This window comes from Acartia tonsa, chromosome 4 (assembly GCF_053477335.1).
Source record: "Acartia tonsa isolate MP-2025a chromosome 4, ASM5347733v1, whole genome shotgun sequence".
Lineage (NCBI taxonomy): Eukaryota > Metazoa > Arthropoda > Copepoda > Calanoida > Acartiidae > Acartia > Acartia tonsa.
Genome location: NC_137263.1, coordinates 14,712,202 through 14,726,523, shown reverse-complemented (window position 1 = coordinate 14,726,523; position 14,322 = coordinate 14,712,202). Strand labels below are relative to the sequence as shown.

General features: G+C 33.0%; 1 long non-coding RNA gene across 1 annotated transcript; it reads left to right on the top strand.

Annotated features, from left to right (window-relative positions):
- Positions 1 to 275: 275 nt before the first annotated feature.
- On the top strand, positions 276 to 1,345 carry LOC145318240 (uncharacterized). Its single transcript, XR_013879265.1, has 3 exons — positions 276 to 355; positions 890 to 984; positions 1,274 to 1,345. It is a non-coding gene; the product is annotated as an uncharacterized LOC145318240 (long non-coding RNA).
- Positions 1,346 to 14,322: the final 12,977 nt, after the last annotated feature.

Genomic DNA, 14,322 nt, shown 5'->3' with positions numbered 1-14,322 from the left:
TTAGATTTTACAAAAAATGTAATTAATTTTTTTTAGGGGGGGTGTTTTTTTTTAGTTTTTGCGGGGGTTGGGGGTGTCCCACCCACCAGGAAAATAGCATATTCCCTGAAGAGTAGAGCCCAATCGGTTCAGCGGTTACTGAGATCTTAAGCTACAGACGGACAGACATCAAGCTACTTTGTATTATAGATAGCACTGCTGATTTTCCTTCTAATTTGTTGAGCTTCGTATTTCTATGTTTATTATCATTCTTGTTACTATAAGGATATGGAGAGAAGAGAACCCTTTCTTGTGGTTGGATGTGCCGGGGCTGGTAAAACCGCATTCATCTCCAAACTTTACTCATCAATTCATGGTAAATATCATCTTAATCCCAAGCTTTTAAACTACACAACAATTAATCAAATTTATGGTTCCAGTGAGATAAATTATTGAAAAACTCAGGATAAGAAATAATTATAAAAACTAAAAATGGATATAGAACACGTGGATATTGTGGGAGATTCTCGCATACCATGACAAAATGTTTCTCCCAATACGACCCCGCCCCCCTTTATGGCACTAACCCTTACCCTCCCCTGAACAAGGAGGGATGAATAAACCAATAACTGAGGACTATATTAGCAATCTAAATTAACGACAAAAATAACCACATATTCTAAATTCATTTATGTTATTTATATGAAACATCAGTTTGACCTTTGCAAAGCCTTTGACTATGTATTCAAGAGGAGACAAGATGCGAATAAAAAAATCAATTCTAAAAAGATTGACATACCCAACTAATGTGTTAATAGAATGGTTTACCTTTACTGTGGAAATAATTCTAACAACCTAATGTTTATAATTTAGGATTTTCAACGCATTTCTATGACATTTTTCTTATTAGGAGAAGATGAGAACGTAGTAAAAATGGTGAGATTCTGTGGTTCAACCCCAGAAAGTTCAGCTCCCATACCTCTTATTAGATCTTTAATAGAACAGGTTTGCTTGTTTACATTTTAGTTTTCATTATTACTAATTTATTGGCAAAACGCGTAGCGCATCCGTTTGTTTTCGAGAAGGTGTAGGGTTCGAATCTTGGCCTAACACCGCGTCATATATTAGAAATTGTTCCAACTACTGCTATGACATGTTTGCGACATAAATAGTAGGGGAACGATAAATATTAAAACAAAATTATCCAAAACTTTACCTGTGAGAGGGGGTAAATAGGGTGGCCCACTTTCAGGTTAAAGATCTTGTCACCTGTTTTTGTTATCTTCTTCTTTAGATTTGTTTTAATTTATCTGTGGCCATACCAGACATTCCAACAGATCTCATTCCCATTGCTTCAACATTTAAGGTAACAACTTTTTAAAACTATTTTCAGGTGGGGAGGGAGGGGACAATGGGCTGTTTATTAAACTAAACCCCAAAGTTTTATTCTAACGTTTTCTTAATCCATAACTCAACAATTTTTGGGAGATTTTCAGAATTTTGATTGGCTGGTTAAAATTTAAGTTTAACCACTAATTGTAACCTATAGAATAGGTAATTTTGTTTATCATCATTGGGGATGCTCAAAAATTTATCGTCCATTGACTTCAGATCCCTGATTTTCAAGGCTAGGCAAAGTTTTCAAAAAAAAATTTTGATTTAAGTAGAATTTAAAAAGTGACTTACAGAATTAGATTTCAGAATTATTAGAATTTTTTTATTAAAAATAAATAGAAAATAAATAAGTTTACCAGTTATGACTGCCGAGCCTTGTTTTCCCCCCAACGTCCTCTTATTTTACTTTTTCATACCATTATATAATGCTGAAATTTTAAAAAAGTATTTTTTTTTACTACAGGATTTATTACAAGACATATGCAAGCAATTTTCTGTTTTCATTTTTCTTGATGGGGTAGATGAATTAGCAGGTCAGATTTTACATTTTATTGCCATCCTCGTTTTTATGCTTACAAAATGAAGATTTATATAGTGCCTTTAGTTACCATTGGTCAATTAAAATGTATACTAGTCTGCCATTGGAAATTTAATCTGTGTATTGGCCTATCATTGGTCATTTGTATTGTATGACGTCATTTTTTATAGGCACTATTAATATTATATTATCCAGTCATTATAATATCAATGACCGCCTTTGATCAATCTTAAGATATGTCAAGGATGGTCGTCTGTCTGTACCGAAAGATCTTGCTAACCGCTGAACAAACATGGTTCTCCTTTTCAGGGTAGTTTTTCATAGGTCCCAGAAAGGTTTATTACTATTTTGGAGGAGGGTACCACCACCCTCCCAAGAGAAATCGCCCTTAGAAAAATATTTCCGACCATAACCCCTAAAAAAGTATAAATGTCTACGCATTTATGACCGTTTTGGGTCTGGGTCTTGTTTTTCTAAGGCTGCATGTCTGTTCCACAATATTTCCTCTAAATATACAAAGTTTTAAGTATAATAAATTTGTATTTCAAATGTATTTGCCTGTTCGTCCGTCTGTCTGTCTGTCTAGCCATGGATGACTTTAGTTATGATATAGGAAAATATTATATTGGGTATACACTGATACAGTATACACCACACCTCATTCCTTTGTGTAATCAAGATATTTGTGATTATTTATGATTGAAAAAAAAAATTAAGTCCTAAATTAGTCTTTTATGGTTTCCAGACAAGCTAGAACAAATTTATTTTAAGTTCTACATTAAATTTCTACTTTAAAATAATTCCAAAGTGGATTCTTAAAATCTTTAATAAATGATTTTAAAAGACTTCAGTAAAAAAACACGAATATGACCCCCCCCCCCACACACACACACACACACACACACACAAACACACACATAAACACTTTTCCCTACTTTAAATCTATTTACAAAATCATAGAGCGGGTTTATCAGTCCTCAACATGGAATTTTATATGAAATTTTTGCATGTTTGTAAAATTGTCATAGCTTATCAACAACCTTAGATTTACAGCTAAAATTTAAAAATAATTTTTTAAAATCTTGATTTAATTAAGTTACAGCGTGACCAGCAAAAAAACTTTATCTGCAGTCGAGTTCTAGGAAATATTACATATTTACTTTCAAATAAGTGTGAGTTTGATAGCTTTTATTAATTTCCTTAATTATAACCTTAGATTTACAGCTAAAATTTAAAAATAATTTTTAAAAATCTTGATTTGATTAAGTTACGGCGCGCGTGACCAGAAAAAAAAATTAACTGCAGTCGAGTTCTAGCAAATATTACAAATTTATTTTCAGATAAGTGTGAGTTTGATACCTTATATTAATTTCCGTAATTATAACTAAGATCTGGTCATTCGTTCTACTGTCTCATTTAATCTTTAGATAAAAGTAACACGATGTCTATCTATGTGTGTGTGCAGCTTAAGATCTCGATAACTGCTTGACCGATAAGGTTCTCCTTTACTATGAAGCTTCTAATGGGTCAATCAAATGTTTATGATTTTTTGGGGGGAGGTTACCCTCCATTCCCCCAAGTAAAATTTCCCCATAAAAAATCCATATCCCAAAAAATTATAAAATTAATAGTATAATTTTCTCGTATTTGAGATATTTTTGGCATTACATTTAACTTATACATTAAAAGAACAATGTTCTACATTTTCCCTGTATTATTTCTAAAAACAAAATACAATCTGAACTTCTGAAAAATGAAGGAATATTTATTTATCGCATCATATTATGGACAGCTTTCTGCTGATATTAAAATGAAAAATTATAAGATTAAAACTAATTTTGTTGGCCCAGAGGGGCCGAAGCCCCGAAATAACATCAGTATTAATTTTATGATTTTTTCTTCTTCAAAAATTCGTATGAAATTGTGTGTAATACGATGCTATACAGTATTTTTAGGTATGGCTTAGAACCGCTTCTAATCTAGCGGATATTAATCGGTTTCGAGGCCATACTGGGAAAAAAAGTTAAGAAATAAAAGGTACTACTTTGTCCATGTATGATAAAGTATAAAACTTAAAAGTATAAAAACAAACAAACAAACAAACAAGTATAAATTCTCCCCAAACGCGCAGACACACACACACGCACATAAGCAGACTCACACACACACGTCCTCAAGCAGACACACAAGCAGACACTGAGCGGACGGCTGGGATGGTCCCTTGGGAGGGAGGATATTGTTGAAATTCATTATGCAAACTTTACTTTAGGTTTAGAGAGCTTACAAGTTTTATTCCCAGAACCTTTCCCAGAAAATTGTAAATTTATTTTCAGTCTCTCTACACAAAAAGGTAAACTATTTCAATTTATGAAAATATTATTTTTAAACATTTTCATTTTTTATACAAAGAGGATGGACTGAATTCATTTAATATTTTTTTAATAGGTTAGGTTAAGCTTTGCTAAGTTTGGTAATCAATAAGACTACCGCATGGATTTGAGTTCAGATCCAAAAAAAGGGTTAATGCAAGATAAATGACGAAAATTTTGGGATAATATAAAGAAAGATGAAACAAGGATGACAATATCCATAAAAGCGACGCCCTGAAACGGTAGGACAAACGAAAGTAACACAAAAACTGAATAAATATAATACAGGATAATGTTTAAGGACATACTTACATTTTTAGGACTTGCCTATATAGATGCTTCGCTTATAACATTGTACTTTGTAGTCCTAGGAATCAGCATTCCAAAAATCAGATTAATCGGATAATTATATCTTATAAAAACTTAAGTTGTTAAAAGTTAAAACTCGTTATGTTTAAAATGGACGTACGGACATTATAGTTATAATGATTATAGAGTTGCTACGCTTTCTAAATCGTACATAAGGAATCAACATTTAAAGTTTGAAATCGGTAGGACAATTCTAACATGCCTAAATTAACAAAAAAAGCTATCCATTCCGGACAGACAGACCGACCTTAATTATAGAAAAGCTTCGCTTTAAAAAAAAATGAAGTATTTTTAAATGTATTGATAAATGTACGTAAAATCAAATACTTTTCATCTTTCAGTCATCAAAAATAAATATAAATGAAAAAACTTAATTAGATTAGATTAGATTAGATATTTATTTTATGACACACATAACAAGTAAAAATAATAACAGTGTTATAATACAGGTATTAAATATTGATATACAAACAAAAAAAAATTGAATATGAATAAAATATTAAGGACAGATCAAATAAAAATTATGTACAGTGTCAAAGGACTAAACAATCTCGTGAGAGGTAATATTGGATAGCCTTTGCAATAGATGATATACAAGTTTAAAGAAAATAAAATAGGAATATGAAACAACAACAGAAATTAACTAAAAGGATTATATTTCATTCCAATGTGAAAATAAGGGAGTGAGGAAGGGTGTATGTGAGAGGACTAGAACATTAGATATTAAAATATTTTTTAAAAATAAAATTGATAATAGATGAAGTATGGAGTTAAAGCTATTACTTAATTTAAATTTCTCAAAAGACATGAGCGGCATAAAATTCTATTACATGTGGTTACAATTCTATTTAGTAGGCACTTTTTAAGCTTGCTTATAAATTGCTTTTTAGTCAAACTATTTCTTATGTTGTCAATATCATTAAAATTATTCCATAGAGTTGGTAAGGAACAGTAAGGTAGTCTTTCAACTAGAGAAATGCGAGAAGCAGGTATAGTTAGATTATCATCATTTCTAAGATTATAATTGGCAATTAAATCACCCCTACGAGGCCACATGTTGTTAAAAGACCTAGGCAACAGATCGTTTTTGTATTCATACATAAGCTTAAGTTTAAAAAAGATACACAAAGAGTCAAAAGGTAGAATTTGAAGATTTTTAAAGATCGGACCAGAGTGACTATAATATGTTGCTTGTTTTATACATCTTACAGCCATTTTTTGCTTTATTTTGATGGCATTAAGAATTGAAGGCGATGCACAAGTATATATTTGAATTCCATAAACCAAATGGCAGTGAAAAATAGAAAAATACAAAGATTTCATAGCACTTTCTGTTAAAAGGCTTTGACATTTCCTTAAGCAAAAGAGAGATTTAGATAGTTTTTTGTTTAATTCTTTTATATGAAACTTAAAATTTAGGGCTGGATCTAGGTAAATGCCCAAAAACTTGATTGCAGGGATTTCACTTTCATGGTTTACAAAGTCAATTTTATGTTTAAGTAATGGATTTGGATTCAGTGTATTGGGATCATTTTCATCAAAGTAAAGGTTAATTTCATTCCAAGGTATAAGGGATGGGGATGGGGAAAATATTGTAAATTTGGTTTTGTTGGGATGTAAACACATCTGATTGGCTCTGAACCATTGAGAAATATTTTGAAGTTCAGTGTTAACAAACGAAATAAGATCATTAAGGTTTTTTCCCGAGGCTAAGATTGTTGTGTCATCACAAAAAAGGAGAAGTTTAAGTAATGTTGACTTTGGAAGATCATTAAAAAATATCAAGAACAAGATTGGTCCTAAAATGCTACCTTGAGGCACACCACTATCTACTTCTAATGGTTCAGAGTCAAATAGCCCAAGCCTTACAAATTGAGTTCGATTGGAAAGATAGGACTCAAACCAACTAAGCATATTACCATGAATACCAAATTTACGAAGTTTCATTAAAAGTGTCTGTTTAGGCACGCAATCAAATGCTTTTCTAATGTCACAAAAGATGCCAATTGTGTATTCTTTTTTATTCATAGCTTTACTCACATGATTTAGTAAGTGTATCATAGGATGAAATGTAGAATTTTTAGCTTGAAAGCCAAACTGAAGTTCATTAATCAAATTATTTTCAGACAAATAATCTTGCAAGTGGTTAGCAATGTATTTTTCTAATATTTTAGAAAAGATTAAAAGAAGTGAAATTGGCCTATAGTCATTTAAATTAAAAATATCACCGCCATTTTTAAATACAGCAGTTATTTTTGCCATTTTAAATTGATCTGGTACATTTCCAGATTCTAAAGATTGATTGAAAATAAAACACAATGGATCTAGAATTGGTGTAATAATTTGTTTTAACAAGAAGGAGGATACTCCAAAATAATCAACAGACTTTTTACTTTCAAAATTATTGACAATTTCAATAATGTTAGCTGGTGTAATACGTGGAATGTTAAATAAAAATTCAGATTCTTCAAGATAACTATCAGGTGGCCTGTCAGTAGGATTGATAGTTTGCCTAATATTATGTGCAATATTTGAAAAGTGCTTATTAAATGCTTGACCCATGTTGTTTTCACCAATAATATCAGTACCATCTATTACAAGTTTTTCAGTTGAGAAATTTTTTTTTGACTTAAGCCCAGCGACTTGTTTTATAATCTGCCAATTTTTTTTAAGGTTTCCCTGGTTAGCTAAAAGAAGATTGCTGTAATATACTTTTTTTGCTGTTTTTAAAACTTTGTTGTAAGCATTTTTATATTTTCTATACAATTCTTTATTCACTTCCGACGGATTTTTTGAAAGCTGAGACTGTAACTGAAATTTTCTAGCCCTAGACCTAAGAATCCCCCTGGTCATCCAGGGTTCTATCATGTGATAGTTTTTATTAAAACGAATTTCTTTCAATGGAAAGTTCTGATCAAATGCTTCCTTAAATATTTTCTGAAAAGTTTCATAGCTATCTGTAGGGTTATTATGGTTATAGACTTCAGTAAAAGGTAAGTTAGTTAATTTTTCTTTGAAATTTGCAATATTATTTTCAGAGAAATCTCGACTTGAAATTACTTTTGGGGTTGGCTGATATTTGTTTGTTTTAATAATGTGAAAAGTTGAGAAATGATCACTTAAATAGGTGGTGATTATTCCAGCCACCATTTGGTCTTTAACATCATTAGTCCAAATGTGATCAATTAAGGTTGCTGAATTAAGATTATTATGGCTGGATACTCTTGTTGGGTTAGAAATAAGTTGCAAAAAGCCAGCTGAAAACAACATATCAATAAACTCAGCAGTGTGATTATGAGAATTAAAGGAAAGAAGATCAAGATTAAAATCCCCACAAATGATTGCTTTACATTTGCGTTGAGAAATAGAGTCTAAAATACCCTGAAAATGCTCAAGAAACATTTCAGTTTGCATAGAAGCTGTTATATTATTTACTCCTTTACTTGGGCTACGATAGAAATTACCTACAAGAAGTTTTTTTCTATTGCCAAGTTCAATTTCAATGAATAAACATTCAATTATTTTTTCATGAAAGATAGAATATTCATTTAATATAGAAAATTTTAAGGATTTGTTAATATAAAAGCCAATCCCGCCACCTACAAAAGTTTTCCTTGTTTTGTATAAAACTGTATGGTAGTCATTAAGTTCATACATGGATGGCATAATTATGGAGAAAGTCTCTTGCAAACAAATTATGTCAAATACAACCCCTTTACTTTTCCAGAATGCAATTAAATCGGATAAACTAGAAAATTTAGAGTTTAGAGATTGTATATTTATACTTAGAAGTGAGATATTTTTAGAATTTTTAAATTTTTGGCTAAAACTTTCTGGGCAATAATATGAAGAATCAATATCAATGTCTTTGTATATATCTAAATCTACATCAAAGTCAGAGTTTTCTGAGAAAAGAAGCCTATGCCAATTTCGATTTTGTAATGCATTAACTCCATTTTGATGAATTAATTCCTCCATTTAAACATAATATCCAATAAGATAATATTTCTCACATACACACAAAAAAAAGGGGAGGAGTTGCTTTAAATTAACCATGGGAAAACAAAGATATGAAATGGGGCCGGCGGAATAAAAGGGAAAGGGGAGGAGTTGGTTTAAAAGATTCATGTGAACACGGAGATATAAAATTATGGCGGCAGAATAAAGGGGAAGGGGGATGATAATCTGTGCAGAAAGGAGAAATTGATCCAATGGGTGTGAATGAGCACAGGTGAAAATTGTGGTCAAGTTAAAAGGGATTTATAGATATATTAGGGTGCCTTAAATAATCATTAAATTAAAAAAAAAATAAAAAGGGCTTTGAGGATTTCTAATAAAAAAGAAAATGAAAACCAAACACAGTAAGAAATTTAAGAAATGTAAAAAAAAAACCCTGCTAACATCTGTATGATTATGAAAATTTAAAGGTAAATTGTTGAAGAAACAAACTCATAGTTAGAATAAGAATAGCAATACAGAAAAAAAAGCTAAATAATATTTTATATAAGTTTTAGCATTGTTCATTCAAATTTGCAGCGTTGAATTTGTTGATTAAAATATCCTGGTCAGTAGGTACTTTTCCAAAATTAGATTCACCTTTAAATTTATCCTGAGATGATTTAGAATTGGAATTAATTGGGGCTGCCTGCCATCTCTCATGGGGGCTTCTTGATGGTGCTGGACTGCGGGCTCTTGTATCTGCTCTCACTCCAGAAGCTCCACCACGGCCATTTGGGGCTCTACTATGTCCAACAGACTGACATCCACGACCTCCAGATTGTCTGCCACGTCCTCCAGATTGACCTCCACGGCCTCCTGAGTGTCTACCACGTCCAGCAGATTGTCCACTGGGGCCTCCAGGTTGGCCTCCACGCCCTCCACCATGGTTTTCGTCAGCTTTTTTGGTTGGTTCTCCATTATGCTTCTCTGCTACATAGGATCTAGTATAACGCCTATCATAATCTTTCCTGCTTCTTCTGGGAGAAAATTCAGTTTTATTTGCTGCAGCCTGGTCAACACAGATAGAGGGTGGAACTCTAATATCCTTAACTCTGTAAACTTCAGGCTTGACAGGATTAGCCGCAGCACCAGTAAAGGCTTTGTCAGCCTTTAGTGTAAACTTTATGTGACCATCAAATGCCCAGGCAGCCTTAACTCTTTGGTCCTCCTTCAAACCCATCACATAGGCATGGTTTCTGTGAGTTAGGTCTGGGTAGGCAGCATAAAACCGAATGCCTTTTGTAATTTCAGATGCTGATGGCTTAGGCATGTTTTCAAATTTGTGTTTGAGGAAGAGGTTTCTAAGGTATCTGGAGGTAAACCGGATGATTATTGTCCTAGGTTTACCTTCAACTTGTTTACCAACAAAGTGACCATTGCTTAATAGAGATGAGCATTTTGGTACTTTAGTTAGAAGGCCAGGCTTCCAGCTATCAGGATGTACAACCAACGTGGCCAGAACAGGATAAATAACTTTGTTGTAAGCTGTGAACATGCAAGCAAAGTCTTCTCCAGCTTCATGCAGTAGGTCAGCAGGCACAGAAACACCATGGAGCCTTATGGACCAATTCCGCAAGTACTGCTGATGGTTATTACTCTCCAACTGAAGGTCACTTATGGTAGTTGACCTAAAGTTAGCATCCTTCTGTTTGACTGATATCACTGATACTAGCTCTTTTAAAGTTTCAATGCTCATGTTATTGTCCTTTAGAATCTTTGTTATGTCAGCAATATCTTTTTCACTAGCCTTGTTAGATATGTCAGCAGTATCTTTTTCACTAGCCATATTAGATGTGTCAGCAATATCTCTTTCACTAGCCATGTTTATTTTTTTTCCAAAAAAATATATAACAAAATTTATAGAGCACCCTACACTATAAATCCGGCCGGAAGGATTAATACATAACCTGTCTCTAAGCTAGGGTGAGACACGTCTTATCACTTCCGAAGTTTACTGATTATATTTTTCTTAGAAAAAATAAATGTAAAAATAAGATATTATATGTTAATCTATTCAGTATCTTTAATTACATTCACATCTTTTAATCTGTGTGTGTATGCATTATATATAAAGGTATTTTCTCATTCTATTCATCTTCATAGGTGTCTCATACCTTCCCCCAAAAAATGTTTTGTTTCAAATTATCAATTATTTGACTACATTGTTCTTTTCTCTTACTTTACAATCATCATTTAACAATGGATTTATCATTACTTGGATCTTACACCAGATTATGATGTACTCTAATAAAGTGAAGCTTGAAGCTGGTTAAGATAAATATCCCCTTTTTCCTCATCCCCTCCCCTCCCCTCCTCCTGAAAGACTGACCAGTAAGTGATGTCCATGTTTCCAACTTAAATTGATGATAATTTTTCTCCTGTCATAATATCCACGTATATTCTGATATCCATTCATTTAACTCAATCACTAAATCTTAAATGCTTATGTTTTTTTGTAAATATGAAACACACTGCATGCATAGCACTTTCGCGGAAGCGACAGAACGGCATCTTGAATCACCTAAAAGTGCAGAATAATCCACTTATTGTCGACCAGCAAGAGAAACCCTCCCTGATAATAAGCAAAATATATGATTGGGACACAAAACTGAAAAACAATTGGGAGGGGTGGCGGGGTAGGGATATTTGTCACAATTCTTCAATTACAATTAGGCGTAATTTAATCAATTTAAATATTGATAGTAGATGTTTCCCATTTGCAAGTACATTGATATATTATTCTCATATTTCAACAAGCGGTTACGCCCGTAAAGGCTTCAAGGGTCCCTTGAAAGGGGGGGGAGGGAAAGGGAATTGGACCAAGCCAGTGGCGTGCGAACCGAAGGGGGCATTTGGGGCAATCGCCCCCCCCTAGCGACCAAAATGCCCCCCCCCTGCCCCCCCCTAGCCACCGCCCCCCCTGCCCCCCCCCCTAAATGTTGAAAAATGCCCCATTTTGCCCCCCCCTGGTCAACAAAAATGCCCCTTTTTGCCCCCTACCCTACAAAAAGCAAAACTATCCCAGTTTCCCAAAAAAAGATCAAGAAATACTCAAAAAAAAAAAATTTGGCGCTTCGCGCCATACAGACAGTTACTATTCATTTAACCTTACCAAATTTTTTAATCAGGGTAGAAATTGATTATAATCTTTTTTCACTGAACATAAACCAGGTAATAGGAAGTATTTTATTTTGTATAATATAAATTTTTTACAAAAGAAATTTTGTACATCCCCAATGATGATACACAAAATTACCCCTTATATAGATTACAAATAGTGGATGAAATGTATGGAAACTCGACTTAATTAACCAACCAATCAAAATTCCATTAAAGTCCCCAAAGTTGTTGAGCCAACGAATAAGAAAATTTTATATAAAATATTGGGGACTAGTGTAATAAATAGCCCCAAAACCCCTCCCTCCTGCATATTTAAAGAAAAAAAATTTGCGCTTCGCGCCCTTCCAAATGGTTTCTGCTTTTTATCACATTGTATAATTTTGTTTTTATTTCTATAAAACATGTGTAAACAACAAATATTTAATCAAAAAGTTATTTTATATAAAAAAGAAACAGCGTTGATATTTATCTGAGCCTTTTTCTCAACACACTATGTCTGTCTAAATGAATAACAAGGTTTTTTTTATGGCAATTTTCATTAAAAACCCTTAATACTAACTACACTCTATATTCCAAACTTGATAAAATACGCCACTCTTGTTGTCTTTAATTGATTTTAGTTCAAAGGGGGAGTAAATATTTTTAGGTGCGCTTCCTTGGAAACACCACTTAATCAAAAATTAACAGAGTTTTAAAGTGCCATTTAAAGAGGGTAGGATATGTTGATATAACTTTTTAGCTTCTCTATAATTCACTATGGCTGTCAGTACGTAATGCTAAGGGGGAAATGTGATTTTTTCAACTGCAATTAAAGATAGAAGGCTAAAACTTAATGTTAACATTCCCATCATTATGGAGTATAATTAACTATTAAAATTCATTGAGGTTGGACTGCTTTTCAGGACGTTTTTGGCTATTTTTGTATCTTTTAAATTTCTGGTATAGTCCCTTTTGTGACATTGCCTCTTAAGGTGCATTTCTTTGTATTTTCACATTAGCTTTTCACCTATTTATAGCTCCTGCGGGGCCAATTGCCTAACCCTGCGGGGAAATCACCTGACCTAACTTAACCTAGTATAACCTATTAAAAGCTACTATGAAAATACGACGAAATGCCCCTTAAGAGGCGTTGCCACAAAAGAGACTATAACCCAAAGTTTTCCATATTTCTAAGAGATTTTTATATCTGTAGATGAAAGGACAAGTATTTTTTTTATTTTTTACATAGTTCTTTATATCTTTGATTTTTATGGTACGATAAATTTTTTTGTGGATTATAATATTTAAAAAAATAAAATATGTAATTAACTTTGACTGTCATCACACAACATACAGGAAAAAGGATTTGTGACTTTTTCTACCTAAAATAAATATTTATTTCAACAGATGCTCTTTAAATCTACTTGGCTGTATTCTTATTAATGATTTTTTGTGCTTTGCTACTTAAAGATGTTGTCATCCTTGTTGTCATACAATAAAGAAATATTTAAAATCAGTTTTACATATTGGGTTAATTTTTGGTAAATTATTTCCAAAATGAGTGTTTTTATCTCCCCCCCCAAAATTTTTTTTTAATGGGGTTATTCATCCTTCCTGCTGAGATTTTATAACATCCCCTTCAACCCATAAAAAATATTTTGTGGTGGGTGGGGGGGGGAAGGTTAAATTATCTTCTGTACTTTTTTTCGAAGATGCTTTCTAGCTTTCTTCCCTTCGGTCATTGCAGGGTGGGGAAAAGGGATGGGGGAGAAGAGATGGGGGGGGAAGAGATGGGGGGTATAAATGGGAAATAGGGATGGGGGAAGGGATGGGGAAGAAGGGATAAGGACTAGGAGGCCCATAATCAAATAATCCCACCCCTTAAAACGCCCTTATTTAAAATTAGTATATATAATCAAAATGCCCCCCCCTAAAGCAAAGTGCCCCCCCGGGGCACTTTGATTTAGGGGGGGGGGCAAAATTTTACAAAACCTTCAAAATGCCCCCCCCCTAGACAAAGTGCTTCGCACGCCACTGGACCAAGCCACTTTCAATTTAACTGATATAAAGAGAAAATAAAAAAAACTTTTTTGGTGGGGTCATTTTTTTCTAGGGGTGGTCGTACCCTCACCCTAAACCCTTTCCAGGACCTATGTGAAGCTACACTATAAAAGAGATTCATATCGGTTCAACAGTTAGCAAGATCCTTCGGTACAGATACTTAAACATCCTGTTACTTTTATATAAAGGTTTAGATTTCATTAAATAAGATATTAGATTAAGCCCAGCAGGGTTTGTGCATTAAGCTTATTGTGCATAGAGTTACACAAACTAAATTTTTAAATCAGATGTCAGGGGGATGACTCCTGAGGATTAGGTATTATATGATAAGAGGAATGTCCCAAAGTTAATATATATGTATTATGTACACACGTTAAATAAATCTACATATATATAAGTTTATATACATATGTATTGTGTATGGTTCACAATCACTTAATGTAATCAAGACTTTTTAATGTAATCTATACTTATTTTGTATTTAACTAGTGGCAATATTTATTTCTCTTTTGC